A 15,252-nucleotide genomic window follows, 5' to 3' on the forward strand; every position below is an offset into this window, starting at 1 on the left:
CAAGCTAGTTGTCCCTTTATGCTCCAATCAGACAAATTCGTGTACGTCGGAAAATCATTTATCGTCCATAATAAAGCAGCGCACATACTAAAATTTTGTTTAGTAGATGCATCATATGTATCAACCCCATTCCACAATTCTTTTAATTCAACTATAAATGGTTTCATGTATACATCAATGTTATTTTCAAGGGATGAGGGTCCAGAAATGAGTGAAGTTAGAAAGAAGAATGAGGTCAATATGACAGGCCATGTACTATGAGCAATAGTCATTGTTCTAAATGGACTAAACCCATCAGAAGCTAGACCTAGCCTCATGTTTCTTGATTCACCGGCAAAATCACACTGTCGGCGATCAAAATCATGCCAAAGGGGATAATCACTAGGACGTCTCAAGTAGCCATTCTTAGTGTATTTATCTTTGTACCAACTCATGAATGATGCAGTTTTAGTTGACATAAAAAGTGTTTGCAATCTAGGTTTTAAGGGAAAGTATCTCAAAACCTTTGTTGACACATTTTTTGCGCTTTAAAGATAAATCATCCTTACTTGATGAATTAGTTTCAGTTTCAACATATCTGGGCGTATTGCACACATGACATAAAGTGTCATTCTTATGCTCTTTCCAATACAACATGCAATCATTAGGGCATGCATCTATTTTAGCATAATTCAATCCCAATTCTCATATTATCTTGCGTACCTCATAGTAAGATATGGGTAATGACTATGTCAAATTTGGAAATACCTCTTTCAACAATTCAAGAGGCATTGTGAATGATTTGTTAGATCATTTCCCAATAACTATCAGATTAAAGAGTCTAATGATGAACTTTAGCTTTGAAAATTGCTTGCACCCCGAATATAGTTCATGTTGAGCATCATCTATCAACTTAAAGAAAGCCTTAGCTTGTTCATTCGGTTCATCTACAATATTTTCATCTAAATCATGCATGTTTTCTGACATAACAAAAGACTCGTCTTCTTGAAAAGTAATAGGATTAAACGAAGTTCCCTCCCCATGTGCAATCCAATTTGTATAACAAAAGACTCGTCTTCTTGAAAAGTAATAGGATTAAACGAAGTTCCCTTCATAAACCCGTCAACTGTCAAATGTTCTTCTGTTACTTCAACTGTCAAATACAAAAATATTATCTCTCATTTGTCTATTAACACAATATGGTATTACAGCAACTTTAAAAAAAAGGATTAGAGTTGTATATAACGATTTACATAGGAAGGGGGAGACAGAGACATAGAGAAAGAAAGTGAGGTATTTATTTGTGTGATTTGTATTATATTGGGATGCAGCAAGCACACAATTCTGTTTCTAAGTAACACTTACTTTGAGTTTAGCATTCATTTTTTTCTTGTATTGATACAAGCCTAAAAAAGAGTTTTATAAATTGAAGTCGTTTAACTGGCATGGTTAGTGCACTTTAGATTTTTATTGTTTATCAAAATTTGGAACTTAAAACTTACAACAAACACACATACATATAATCGGCTCCAAGCCATCACCACAACAACAAATGGAATGAGACGAGCCATTCCCCAACCTATTCTCCATATCCACTACCTAGATACATACTTATCTATAGTATTTCAATAACCATGGCTGCCACTTGAACCATGATGCAAAAATAAAAGCAAGGTATAGCAAACTCACCGTTGAAACTTATCTCTTTCTTGTCGATTCCCCTCTTACTTCTGAAATTCCTCTCACAATTTAACAAAACGCCACCACTTATTCATTATAGTAACATAGGACATTACTATTAGGACTGTCAAACTGGGCCCAAAATAGCCTGGCCCGACGGGCCAGCCCGGCCCAACCGCAGTTTTGGCCGGGCCGGGCTACAAATTTGAAGGCACAAAAAATACCGAACCTACCTAGCCCGACCCGTGCAACCCGGCGGGCCACGGGACAAAAAAATCCCATCGGGATTTTGGCTCGTCATTTTGTTCTATAATTAAGTAAAGATTTGTGGTAGTGAGTTGCTATTGTTAGTTTATGAATTATCTTTTCGCTATTTGGAGACTTGAAATGTTTGTTATGAGTTGAATTATAATATTTTTGTGTAGTGATTGTATGTGGTTGTGATATAAATTTTGTCCAAATTTGGCCTGTTTTGGCCCGACCCGCCCGACAGCCCATGTAGGTCTGGGTTGGGTATTATTTTCAGCGGCCCATATATATTTGGCCCACTAGGCTAGGCCAAGCTGGCCCGACCTGAAGTTTTTGACAACCCTAATTACTATGTTCATTAATTAAGAGAACTTAAATTGATATTTTTCTATCATACGTGAGAGGAAAATGCAAATAATGAGTTCATCCTATTCTTTTTTTATTTAGAAAACAAGCATCAAAGTAGAAACACAAAAGCTTTCCAAAATTAAAACCATCCAAGTAGTGAGAATATTATCAGACCAGTTATTATTTATTATGATATTCAATAAGCAATCCTATCATGTAGCCTTCAAACACCTATTTGTTGAAGTTCATTTTAAAAATAACATTAAGATTGCTTTCCAATAATACAAACCCAAGTTTTTCGAAGTCCGAGATTTTAGCATGGTCAACCTCAACTTGCTCAGTAGCTTTAATCTCTCATTTGTCATCTTCTTTTTATTACATTCATCATTTTCTTACAAAAATCATGTGCAGCCATACACCATACGAATAGAAAATCGAGTTAAATCACCCTAATCATGTCAAGTTTTAAAATGTTGGAAGTCTGGCAAGCTAATGGCCAAGACAAATGTATTAGAACTTACACCAAAAAGATAAAAATACAATAGAGAACCAATAACATGACTCATTGAAGTTTCAGAAACTCCGACTCGTGAGAAAAATATCCAAACTAAGTTGCACCAAAATCTCTATATTATAGGATAACCAAGTACCATTCCCATTAAGGCAAACAAATCAAAATAATAGATAGTTGAAAAAAAATTCAGATAGAGCATTTCTTTCATACTGGAACAATACTTGGCTCGCCAACTACAATTGGAGCTTATAACAAGTATTACAACAAGTCACATGTTAGGAAGATAATAAGTATTGGTGTGGCTATCGTGCATATTCTGTTTCTATTTTTGATTCTATGATTTATTGTATCTCCATTGCACAAAAGACAAATTTCATGTATTGAAGAATTGTGTAAAATCAAATGCTATTTCATTTTATTCGAGGCTTCTAATGGAATTCTGATTTCGTGTATGGATGGATTAGAATTCCTCCCACAAATGCCTAAATAGGTGTTATGAATGGATTAGAATTCCTCCCACAAATGCCTAAATAGGTGCTAGCTAGTGAATATATATATTACAATGTATTGAATAAAATAATAAGAAAATGTTACAGAGATAATTACTTATTCTTTTCTTGAAAATACACACTATATGAATTGTTGTAGATTGATAACATATTGGCTCTTTAAGTCCATCAAAGAACAGAGGTAATAACATAGACCGTCGCTAGATAAATTGGGTATAGCAATAATGCAACATAGCCTGTCCAACGTGGAAACGTGGTGTTGAAGCTAGTGTATGTGCCCATGAAGATGCATATCAACATAACTAAGAGAAGTTTTGCCGAGACATCTGATGATAAGTTGAGGAAGTATACTGGCACAAGGAACATCTAGGGAAGATAATAGTCTCTAACCAGGCATTCAATTTCTAAAAGAAAAATACCAAAGACATAAACTACTCAAGATTGAAAAATAAGAAATAATTTATATGTATATCTGGAATCACTCAGCAACAAGATGAATCTTGTTTAGAATTTTAATTCCCTTGTTTAGATGTATCAAAACCTAGGTTTCTTTGATTGGGGCGAGAACACCGGTGGCAGCGCCATGCAAGAGCAAAATCGATGTCGGCAGAAGGCGCTGCGGTAATTGAAAATGGTGAATAGAATATCAGCAGTGGAGCAGCGGCTCGGAGATGATGACGGCACAGCGGCGAGAATAGCGCGAGGCATGTGTTCAGACGATTGAGCGATTGCTCTTCACCGTATAGAAAGGTTTCTTTAATTTGGGGATAGCGGTGGCAGCGAAAACCGCACAACAAGCGAAAATCGATCCCTAGCGTGTGGGCAGAAGGCGCTATGGTGGCTGAACATGGAGGTAGGATGTCGGCGGCGTACGTCGGCCGAAATCGGCAGCTCGACGATGAAGACAGCGCAACAGATGAGCTATTCTAGGGTGGAGAACACGCGGTAGTGAAAACAATAAAAGGATTTCAAATGTGATTTTTCATGCTAATGTAAAATTGAAAATTTGTGATGAAGTGAGAGAGAAGAGTAAACGATAGAAGTATTGGTGGGTTTGAGTAAAATTGGAAGCGTGCATGGGGAATAACAGATGCGGTCCGCCAAAATTTGGGAGAAATTAAGAATGGCACGAGCTGTTCCGCTAGAAGTATTTTAATTAGTGAAATTTGTAATTATATGCTTCTACATTTAATAAGTATTCAACAAGTGCCCCAAAAATATATTTAGAGGCATTAATAAAAGGGTTAAGGTGCAGATAGGCCCCTCAAGTGAAGGCCCTTAGAGCATTTCAGTCCTCTTACTAACTGTGTGTGCAGATTGGCCCTCGAATTCAAAAAAATGGTGCAGATCGCCCCCTCTGACTTAACACCGTTATGGGCCGTTAGTCAGAGGGGGCGATCTGCACCGTTTTTTTGGAGTTCAGGGGCTAATCTGCACATTTTTACTTTTTGGAGTTCGGGGGCTAATCTGCACACCGTTCATTAAAAAAAATCACATCTCATCTTCTCCGACCAACTTTTCCGGCGTCAATCGCCGTCAGATGAGGAAAATCACGAAATCGAGTTCCCAAGCCCCAAATTGGGAATTCCAAATTGGAGTCATTGCTCCCGAAAATCACATAATCGAAATGGAAACTCGAATTCTCCCTCGAACGTCACCGCCCCCCAATTGCAGAATCACCCCCAACGAATCGAACTTCGCCTCGCCGTAGGCGGTGATCGTGACCCCAATCGAGATCGAGATCATGTTGGCCATGGTCTCTGATTTGAAGGCGTCCTTCTTCAACAGCACGCCGATAGTGTAGATGGCGACGGGCATCGTCGGTCTTTATCACCGAATTTTGCCGGATTTGAGAGAAAGAGGCGACTCCTTATCGAGAAAAGCTAGGTGACTCCTCATCGAGAAAAGTCATGCGGCGGGTTCACCGAATATTGCGGCGGCGATTTTCGACGGAATGGGAGAATTAGGGCTCGTCCTTGACGCTAAGCGTGTGCAGTCGAGCGAGCTCCGAGGTTTAGGGCCCAAGAGAGAAAGAAAGGGGCGGCGCCCTCCGCCGGCCTCGCCGGAGCTTGAATCAGCGACAACGACGATCAAATTTTGAGCGAGAGAGATGAATTAATTAAAAAGTTAAAAGGTGCAGATTAGCCCCTGAACTCCGAAAAAACGGTGCAGATCGCCCTCTTGACTAACGGCCCATAACGGTGTTAAGTCAGAGGGGCCGATCTGCACCGTTTTTTTGAGTTCGGGGGCCAATTTGCACACACAGTTAGTAAGGAGACTGAAACGCTCTAAGGGCCTCCACTTGAGGGGCCTATCTGCACCTTAACCCTTAATAAAAAATGTCTCTAAATAAGTGCCTCAATATATGTTTTTTGTTGTAATGGGTGTTATAATTGCAAAATATTGATAGATTGTTGTTATTGTAACGTTAAAATGCCATATCATAAGTCCATTTCATTTTATTTTATTGGAATCAAATAATACGTACATTAACAACAAAGTGTAAGCGAATTAACACGTCAAGTGGGTGGAATTTTTAAGCTGGGTTTGCGAGTCGTTAGTTTCTTAGCATAATCCTATTTTTGGGTATCTTAGTTTTGATCACCTAGTTTACTGATTGGATATCGATGCTATGTACACTTAAGGATAGTATTTGTGGCAGAGCATGGACATGTGGGGATCGTTGGTCCAACAAACGTGGAACAACTCGAGATTTTGGGATTTTTTTAGGAATGCTCAAAGCATTCTCCCATGCTTGATATTGTTGCAGCTGTGGGTGGATCTTTCTCGGTGGAAGAATACGAGTTGTGGGGATTTCTTGTGTGGCAGCCATCGTCAGAACAATCTTGTGCAGCTCTTGGGGTTACTTATCCGCTGGCTAAACCCACTTTTACTTTGGAGATGTTGATGGGAATGAAACTAGGCAGCTGGAAGTGGCTGGCTTCGAAGCGGGATAGTTTCGTGTTAATCGTTGATGTGCTTTTTAGTCGAAGCGCTAATGCCGTTGGAGTTGGTGCGATTATCCAAAATCACATAAGGGAGGTACTTGTTGGCTGTTGCTATGGCTGGCCAAACCCACTGGCCAGTCGATGAATGTGATGGTTGTCGAGGTGATGGCGGCGGTTCATTGCATAATCATCAGTTTGGAGATTAATATTGCACCGATCGAGATACATACAAACTCTTTGTTTGCAGCCCGAGTTATGGCCATCTCGAAGGAGGATCATTTGTTTCTTCCAGAAGATGTTTGAGAAATCATTCAAACTGCTAGAGACAAGTTGTTAATCTACGAATTCCATGATTACAGATCGGCGAATTGAGTAGCCCACAACCTTTACTTAGACGCAATTATGGGTAGAGGATTTTCCGAAATGGATTCAGGATATTGTAAAGGATGATTATTCTTAAATAAAATGATCCATTTTCCGCATAAAAAATAAAGGATGTCAATTCAACTCGAAAATCGTGGGTTGGTCCGAATAGATCTATAATTTGAGAGGGTTATGACTAAAAATTTTCAACCCGATAAAATTCTAGTCCTAATAGTCTGTGACAGAATATTATGACAACTCAATATGGTTTGCTCGAAAATAGCCCGAGCCCTTTAGGGCTGAATAAAAAATAATGTATTAGCTTGATCATATGAATTTTTTCTCGTTATTTGATGTTTAAATTTGGCTACTCTGTTTCTAAAATTAGTATAATAATTTTTTTTTCCAAATTAATATTTGTGGAATGTATTTTGATTCAATATTCAAAAGTTATAATCATCATTTTACTCCTTTGTGTTTTCAATCTTATACTAAACATAAAACATTTTAGATGTACTCCATTTGCCCCATTAATAATGACCTTCTTTCCTTTTTTGTTTGTCCCATTAATAATAGCCCCTTCCATAAAAAGAAACTATTATCATGAGTCCCACCACTATCTATTATTTTTAGGGTTAATAGAGCTTTATGTCTCGAACTTTCAACGTTTTCCATAAAATATCCCAAACTTTCATTTTCTCCTAGAAAACCACGAACTTTCAATTTTTTTTCATTAAATGTCCCGATATACAAAATTCAATGACAAAAAAATGACAAAAATTCCTGAACTTTCAGTGTTTTCCTATAATGGAGGTTCCTAATTAGGTCCAACAATGACGGTCCTCAAAATGTTTCATTCGACGAGATAAGTCATTCTTACGTCACCGAATTTCGTATAGCGGGATATTTTGTGGAAAAAATTGAAAGTTCAAGGGTTTTAAGGGGAAAATTCGGGACATTTTATGGAAAATTATGAAAGTTCGGGACATAAAACAATATTAACCCTTACTTTTATCCTTTAAGCACTCTTTTTCTTAATTATCATGCCAAAAAGTAGGGAGTCATACTTAGTAGGACGGAGGGAGTAATATTAATTAGAAAATAATAATCATTTTAAAAAAATGTGTGCATCTTTATCCTTCGATGGTTATAAATTTTTGAACCCGAGCTAATGGGTTAGCCCAAAATCTGAAAGATTAGAATTATGGTCAAGAATTTATAGCCCAAATTTTTTTATTCAAATATTTTGAAATCCATATAACTTGCAACTCGAATAGAATTAGTCCGAAGCCCAATGAATCGACCGAATTGACATGCATGTACGCGTTGACAAATTTTTCTCAATACTATTGGAATAATGGATAAATTGTCGTGGTTCCAATCCTAAAACTATTTTAGGGTATTGAATTTTAGGACTTATATATGCATTAAGACGAAAATCAGCCTTATCTAACTCTATTTTTGCTGTCACGCTCTGCTATAGAAAAGGACAATACTAATAACATTATTTTTCTTTTGAGATTGATGATGAGATTATGGTGACAGTTGAACAGGATTCATGCATGTCTTGTATGTTATAGGAAGATTAATCAAGCAACACATACACACTATTAATTTAACTCAAAATTTTCCAACTATTAATAGCTGGAAGGTGTGGATATCTAATCACTCGATTTGATTACTTCATATCGTAAACCTGATAATCAATAAATTATGTGAAACGAGAATTAAAAAAAAGTCACAACTTATTTTTGGGCCCACCAAGTCCAAAACTCTCCAATCAGTTGGAGGTTGGAACAGAGAAAAATGAGAAACAACAAGTACGTCAAAGATAATGAAAGCAAAAATTGTGTCGGATTAATTCTGACCACATTCCAATTCATATTTCCAAATTGTGGGAACCATGTTCATGTTCATGTTCTTCTTCTGCTCGAACCCACAGAGTAGAAAATGAGGCCACTAAATTTCTTCTCATAGCTAGAATCTTATGATTTACCTCAACATATATGTCACACTTTCGAATAAAGCGAAACACATGTAAAATCTTCGTCATATAAAACCATACAATAATGTTGAATTGAAGAACATCATCACTATTATTAGCAGAACAACTTCCCTGAGAAAGCCTCACTACTCGACAACTTTAGAATTATTTCGTCTAAAAAATAACTTTTATAGTTATATGCTTTTCTTTTTCTTTTTTGAGAGAGAGAGTGAGTGGTAACGTCAATATATAGGAAAATATTACGCTAATATTATTATGATAGCTAGATCTGAATTAATGGCATTAATTAATTTTCTGCGGCCTTCATTAATGCACCAATATTCATAGTGTTGTTGGGTCAACACAAGGTTAGTAATGAACAAATGGCCTTGTAATTTATACTTAACAATGAACATACGATATTGATCGTTGATAAAGAGAACTTATATAATTGTTGATATACTAGCTACATTATTATTACGACTCGTTTGCTAGGGATGATTAAGGTTTACTTCAAAACAAATCTCTTTTCTTAAACAAAGTCCATGATGTATTATACAAGGTTTTTAGATTATGTATACCACCTCTTAAATAGGATATGATACAAATTTTAATTATATCATTTATTAATTGATTAAACTATTATAATTTCAATATGCCCATTAATTAATTAATTTAATTACTAAAATTTTATTTTTCTACGTACCATAATTTATTTTTGCAGCAGATAACCAAACATAATTGTGATACTTCAAAAAAAAAAAAAAAAACATTCCGATCCCAAACAAACATTTCACGCTTTATCTTATATAGTTATATTGCTTACAAACTGGAGCCTTTATGGTATATCAAAATTAAGGATTACATGCTTCTCAAAAAAAAAATATTAAGGATTAATATTAAATATTATTCGTACAGACAAAATTTTAAAGACGATTCATATCAATTATGCCGTTAATTCCAATTTGAGATTGACTGGAGACCAAATTAGCCGTCTCTATTGTAGATTAGATCAATTTTAAACACAATGTAAGTATTTCAAAAATATTTACAAGCACGTTAAAGTAAGACTTTACAATTTGTTTCACTATTCTTTGATGTTGGATATATTCAGTAATATTTTACCCTATTAATAATATAATATCGATACCAATAGTTCATTTTTCTTTAAGTATTATATCCGATCCGCACATATACATTTCTATCTTGTTGCAATCGTGAAAACTGGAAACCATACACAAACATATAAAATATATGAACAAGAAATGATCGTACCGTGAACAATACTCCCTCCGTCCCACTCCAATAGGCTCACTTCTTTTGGGCACGGAGATTAAGAAAACTTACGTTTTAAGTATGAAAGTGGTAGTAAAGTGGTGTGGTCCACACCAATTAAGTACAATTTTTTTACCAAAAAAGAAAAATGAGCCTATTGGAGTGGGACGGAAGGAGTAACACTTATACAAGATTCATGTATTATAATTGTTCACAATCTTATCATTTTTTATTCATGTATTTTATCTATTTATGCATAGCTTTTAATTCTCATAAAAAGATGTAGTTCTCATTGAATCAGATCCTTAGTGTTGAATAACGATATTTAAAAATTCGTAATTTTCACTCCTCCAAATTAGATCCCTAATGTTGAATAATGATATTGAAAAATTGATAAAATTTTCGCTCTCTCGAGAATTCGAACATAGGTAAAAATTCGCTTCCTCCAGATAAATATCAACATATAATATATTATATTGACACTTACAAATTAATCTAAAATCTCACTATATATAAACCAAGGATCTCTATATTGGAACCATTCCCGGTGTGTATATATATATTACATTATGAGACTCGAGTACACATTATTAATTCAATGTTGGGCATCTATATTATTAATCTTGTAATTTACGTACAGTGGGTCAAACAAATTGTCAGATTTAATTTAATTCACAAGGAAATTGCACTAAACACAAGCCATAACAATTTTGGTTATTCATCCTCATTAATTCTTGTAGCGTACAATTAAACTACTACAATACAATAAAATATATTATATGCAAAAGTTAAACAAAAGAACACGTGATAGTTCAAAAACTTACACTGCCTTTCCGCAGGGAGAGGTATCTGCAGACGTGATGGGGGCAAAATCATGATGTGCATAGGCAGACAAATGATGGCCACCAGAGTATCACAATTAAACCTATACTATATCTTTCCACGACTTCATTTCTGCTCTCAAAGCATAATTATCATTAAGCACTCTTAATTAGTGTTTAACTAATGAGGATGAAGCTAGCGCAGTTTGTTGGTAAGAGGCTTTTCCTCCGACCAATAGGTTGAAGGTTTGAGTCACCTCGAAAGCTAGAGTGTGAGTGTGTTTTACTTTTATTTGGGTGTAATAACTTTTTAATTTTTGAAAAAAAAAAATAGTGTTTAACTAAGATCTCTGTTAAGTGACTTAAGTCCTTAAAGAAAGTAGTAGGAATAGTACTAATGAAGCGTAATCTTAAATCGCGTGTAGATGGGATCAGTGATGTTGAGGCGCGTTAATTATGTAGTATGATGAAAACTAGACAAATATATTACTACAATCCATGTTGATGATATATTGTGTGGGTGTGGGATGATAATTGATATGATCCCTCCCTTTAAAAAAAATTATACGGTCCCTCAAAAAAGGTTTATTGGTTGCTTTTGATTTGCAACTTGCAACTTGCAACCATAAGAAAAAAGAATCTCCCTCCTTTGTTGAGAGCCTAATTCAAAGACCTTTTTTTCCCACTATATATGGAAGCGGATATTGCTAAATTGCAGTCATCGCGAAAGAAGAAATGAAGGATGTATGGATAAGTTGATAAGAATATGTGGATTTGAGTTTGGTAGGAATAAGCCCATCATATATACTCCCTCCGTCTCACAAAAACATAAACATTTTGTCATTTTGGGGTGTCTCGCAAAAACATGAACATTTCTATTTTGGTACACTACCTCATCACAATCCATTTACTTTTCATCTTTACTTTTCATAAAGTGTGACTTATTTTCCACTCACAATACACTTTTATCTAATATTTCTTAAAACTCGTGTCACTTACAAATGTTCATGTTTTTGTGAGACGGAGGGAGTATTAATTTTACAAAACTGATCACCTACTCATAGTGGACAAGCATAACATGTCCGGCCATTATGTGACAATTTTAATTAGGAAAGAGAATTAACACATCTTACTCTAATTAAAATTATCTTAATATAATTAAGATTGTTACATCGGTGGGCACATTATACTTGCCAAGGTAGGTAAGTGATCGTTTCTGATCAATTTTAATGTTATGCAAAATAAAAATGATCGATGAATACGTTCTTTTGTTACCACACACATATTTTATATATATATATATATATATATATATATATATATGGAGAGGTTCAAGAAAGAACCATAAATAAAAAAAGAACGGAGAACCATTTTTAGTCATTCGATTATCAAGATCTACGGTGTATGTATCATCTTGTTGGATGAATGCAGATCCTGGATTCGAATTCTGAAGGGAGCAATTTTTTTTATTTTTTTGAGTGCATTAATTTTAACAACGAATGCATTAATTTTTACAATGAATGCATTAGATTTGATGGTTCTCACGTTCTCACAAATAATGTAGTTCTCTCTAGAACTACACCCTATATATAGGGTGCGGTTATAGTGAGAACCACAATTATCGTGAGAACATAAGAACTAATAAAATTACTGCATTTGCTATACAAATTAATGCATCCGCTATTAAATTTAATGCATCCGAAAAAAATAATTTTTTTGCTCCCTTCAGGATTCGAACCCAGCACCTGCATTCATCCACTAAGATGATGCATCCACCGTAGATCTTGATGATCGAATGGCTTAAAATGGTTCTCCGTTCTTATTTTATTAGTGGTTCTTATTTGAATCTCTCCCTATATATATATATATATATATATATATATATATATATATATATATATATATAATTGCCCCCCGAACACACACACCACCACCACCACCGAAAAGAAACACGAATATTCTTTGGTCATACATAATAATGTAGGGATATTTAGTGGAATAATATATTATAATGATATATAATCAGCAGGCTTGACTTTCTTTAAATAAAAGGAACACCTCTTAGAATCAGAGACCTATCGAAATAAAACCTAAAAGTAGATTGATAACTTAAGAATGTATTTTACCTTATTTTTATATAGACATGTATGCATGTGCATGATACCGAAGTAGGTCGTTGGATAAGAGAGAAGGCTTACCAAATCTACTTCAGAAATGGGATCCAAGGTTACCAAAACTTTCAACGCATTTCATGACTAGCTTATTAATAATTAAGCAATTAGGTTTAGGTAGCTATGGTGAAGCTTTCAACTTTCAACTTTGTCGTGAATTATTTCATCAACAAATATAGCTCGCTACCTTCTTCTACATATATGATCTATATATCTTCCTATCTAAGAAAAATATCCCTTTTTGTCTTATTTTATTTCAATTTTTCGTTTTATCATTTAATTAATATTGCATTGCAATCAGACTACTACTATTCAACACTCTTCAGTAACCAATTCAACAACTTCACTGATTAATTAGACTATCTTTAAGGGAGCGAGTTAATAACATCTAATTTGATTAGATATTGATATCGGTCAAATGTGACATGTTACAAAATTAAATGAAAGTAATAAGCCAGGAACAATTATTTAAAATTTGTACCATGTGAAGAATAGGGAAGGAGAAGAATAGAGACAGAAAATTTATTTTGGTGTGGAACATTTAATTAGATTAATGATTATTAATTTGTTTTGACTGCTATTCAATGTGACAGCCGCAAGCTTTCTCCGTTGATCCAAGTCTGCTAAATGATCCACAACCTTTATATACCATCATTGCAAAAGCCAACAATTTTCAATCTAGTGCACTCTTTATTGTTTATTTAATTTTTTTAATCAATTTAGTGTCGAGAAACTATATGCGGGGTTTAATGTTTGGGTAAATCTATTTCGATCAAATTGATCATGATCAATGACGACAAAATAGTCACAATATTAAAAATAAAAATGTATTTACGTTAAATATCCCTATTAAAAGTTTATCAATTATATATATATATATATATATATAAAATTAAGTTCAAAATTTGAATTATATATCTTATAATTTTATTTAAATAAGTTAACATATTTCTAAAAATAGAACGAAAAATATACTATATTTTAATTAAAACAGATTATCATTTTTCAAATAAAAATATCCACTTAATGATAATTTTTAAAGCATATGGAATGAAAAATGAACTTCCTCCATACCACTATAAGTGAAATCCTATTTTTGGGTACGGAAATTAAGAAAAGTGTATTTTGAGTGTATGTGAAAAAGTGTTTAAAATGTAAAATTTTTACCCAAAAATGAAAGAGTTTCACTTATGATGGGACATCCAAAATAGAAAGAGTCTCTCACTTATAGTTATAGTGGGACGGAGTGAGTATAAAGGATAAAAATATCTTTTTATATTAAAAATTCAATAGTTATTTTTAAATAGCATCAACCTTAATGTTTATATATGGAGATGTATATAGTAGTCCAATTTGCATTCATTCGGTCTATCAGGAATAATTTGGTCAAAGTCTTTTTCCCCAGTCATGGAGATGAATTACGTACATGATGCAGGTGTATGTATTCATATGATCTTTTATTACAAACACTATTTTTTTTAATAATCTATAATATTATGTGTATTATATCATATACCTCTCTCGTTAACCTTTGCAAACTGTAGTGGGCTACTTGGTTCACTATCTTCTTCTTCCTCTCCTTTTGTTTGTGTGTGTGTGGGGGGGGGGGGGGGGGGTATATATATATAACTTTAATTATCCATATTCGACATGAATATTGATCATGATTTTATCTATTTGCGAGTGTTATATTTTTGTATTCAGAACTCTAATCTATACTGTGAGATTCATTTTGAGAAATTCATAATTTAGGTGCAAAACATTGATTAAAACGCGTCCTTCTCCCCTCCCCTACCCGTTTTGCAATGGCATGGATTATTGTTTAATTATATTTATATATACATGTATAATGATATTATTATTATATACATATAAAAATAAAATTAAACATAACATTCCAAATAGATGAAAACAAATAAAGCAACAAGCCAACAACTGAAGCAAAGCAGGGGATAAAACCAGGTCAAAAACGCAAAAATTGCCACTATTTACTACTCCTAAATAATGAGTCCACGTGAATAATTAAGCTATACAGTCTATACATTTTCCATATACACTATACTAATTTTAATTCAACTGATAATAATGATTAGTAGAATCGGCCCCTACCAATATTTTCCCTGGTTAGAGAAAAGGTAGCGTTGAGTACATTCATTACAGCTTGATTTCTTAAATATGATTCATATATATATTAATTGATATACATTGATGATATGTTGAATGTGAACATGGGCCGTAATATTAATTGTGCGCAGTTAAATATATCCGATATTTTGAATGTAAAATGTATTTCTTTTAGCGGAAGACGTATTATTAAATCAAATAATGTCATATATATGTATATGTTACAATATTGTTAAGCCAAATAGGAAATTAGCGGTCCAATAAATTGGCTGCAAATAATTTCTAAC

The sequence above is a fragment of the Salvia miltiorrhiza genome, chromosome 8 (assembly GCF_028751815.1).
Source record: "Salvia miltiorrhiza cultivar Shanhuang (shh) chromosome 8, IMPLAD_Smil_shh, whole genome shotgun sequence".
In the NCBI taxonomy this organism is placed as follows: domain Eukaryota; kingdom Viridiplantae; phylum Streptophyta; class Magnoliopsida; order Lamiales; family Lamiaceae; genus Salvia; species Salvia miltiorrhiza.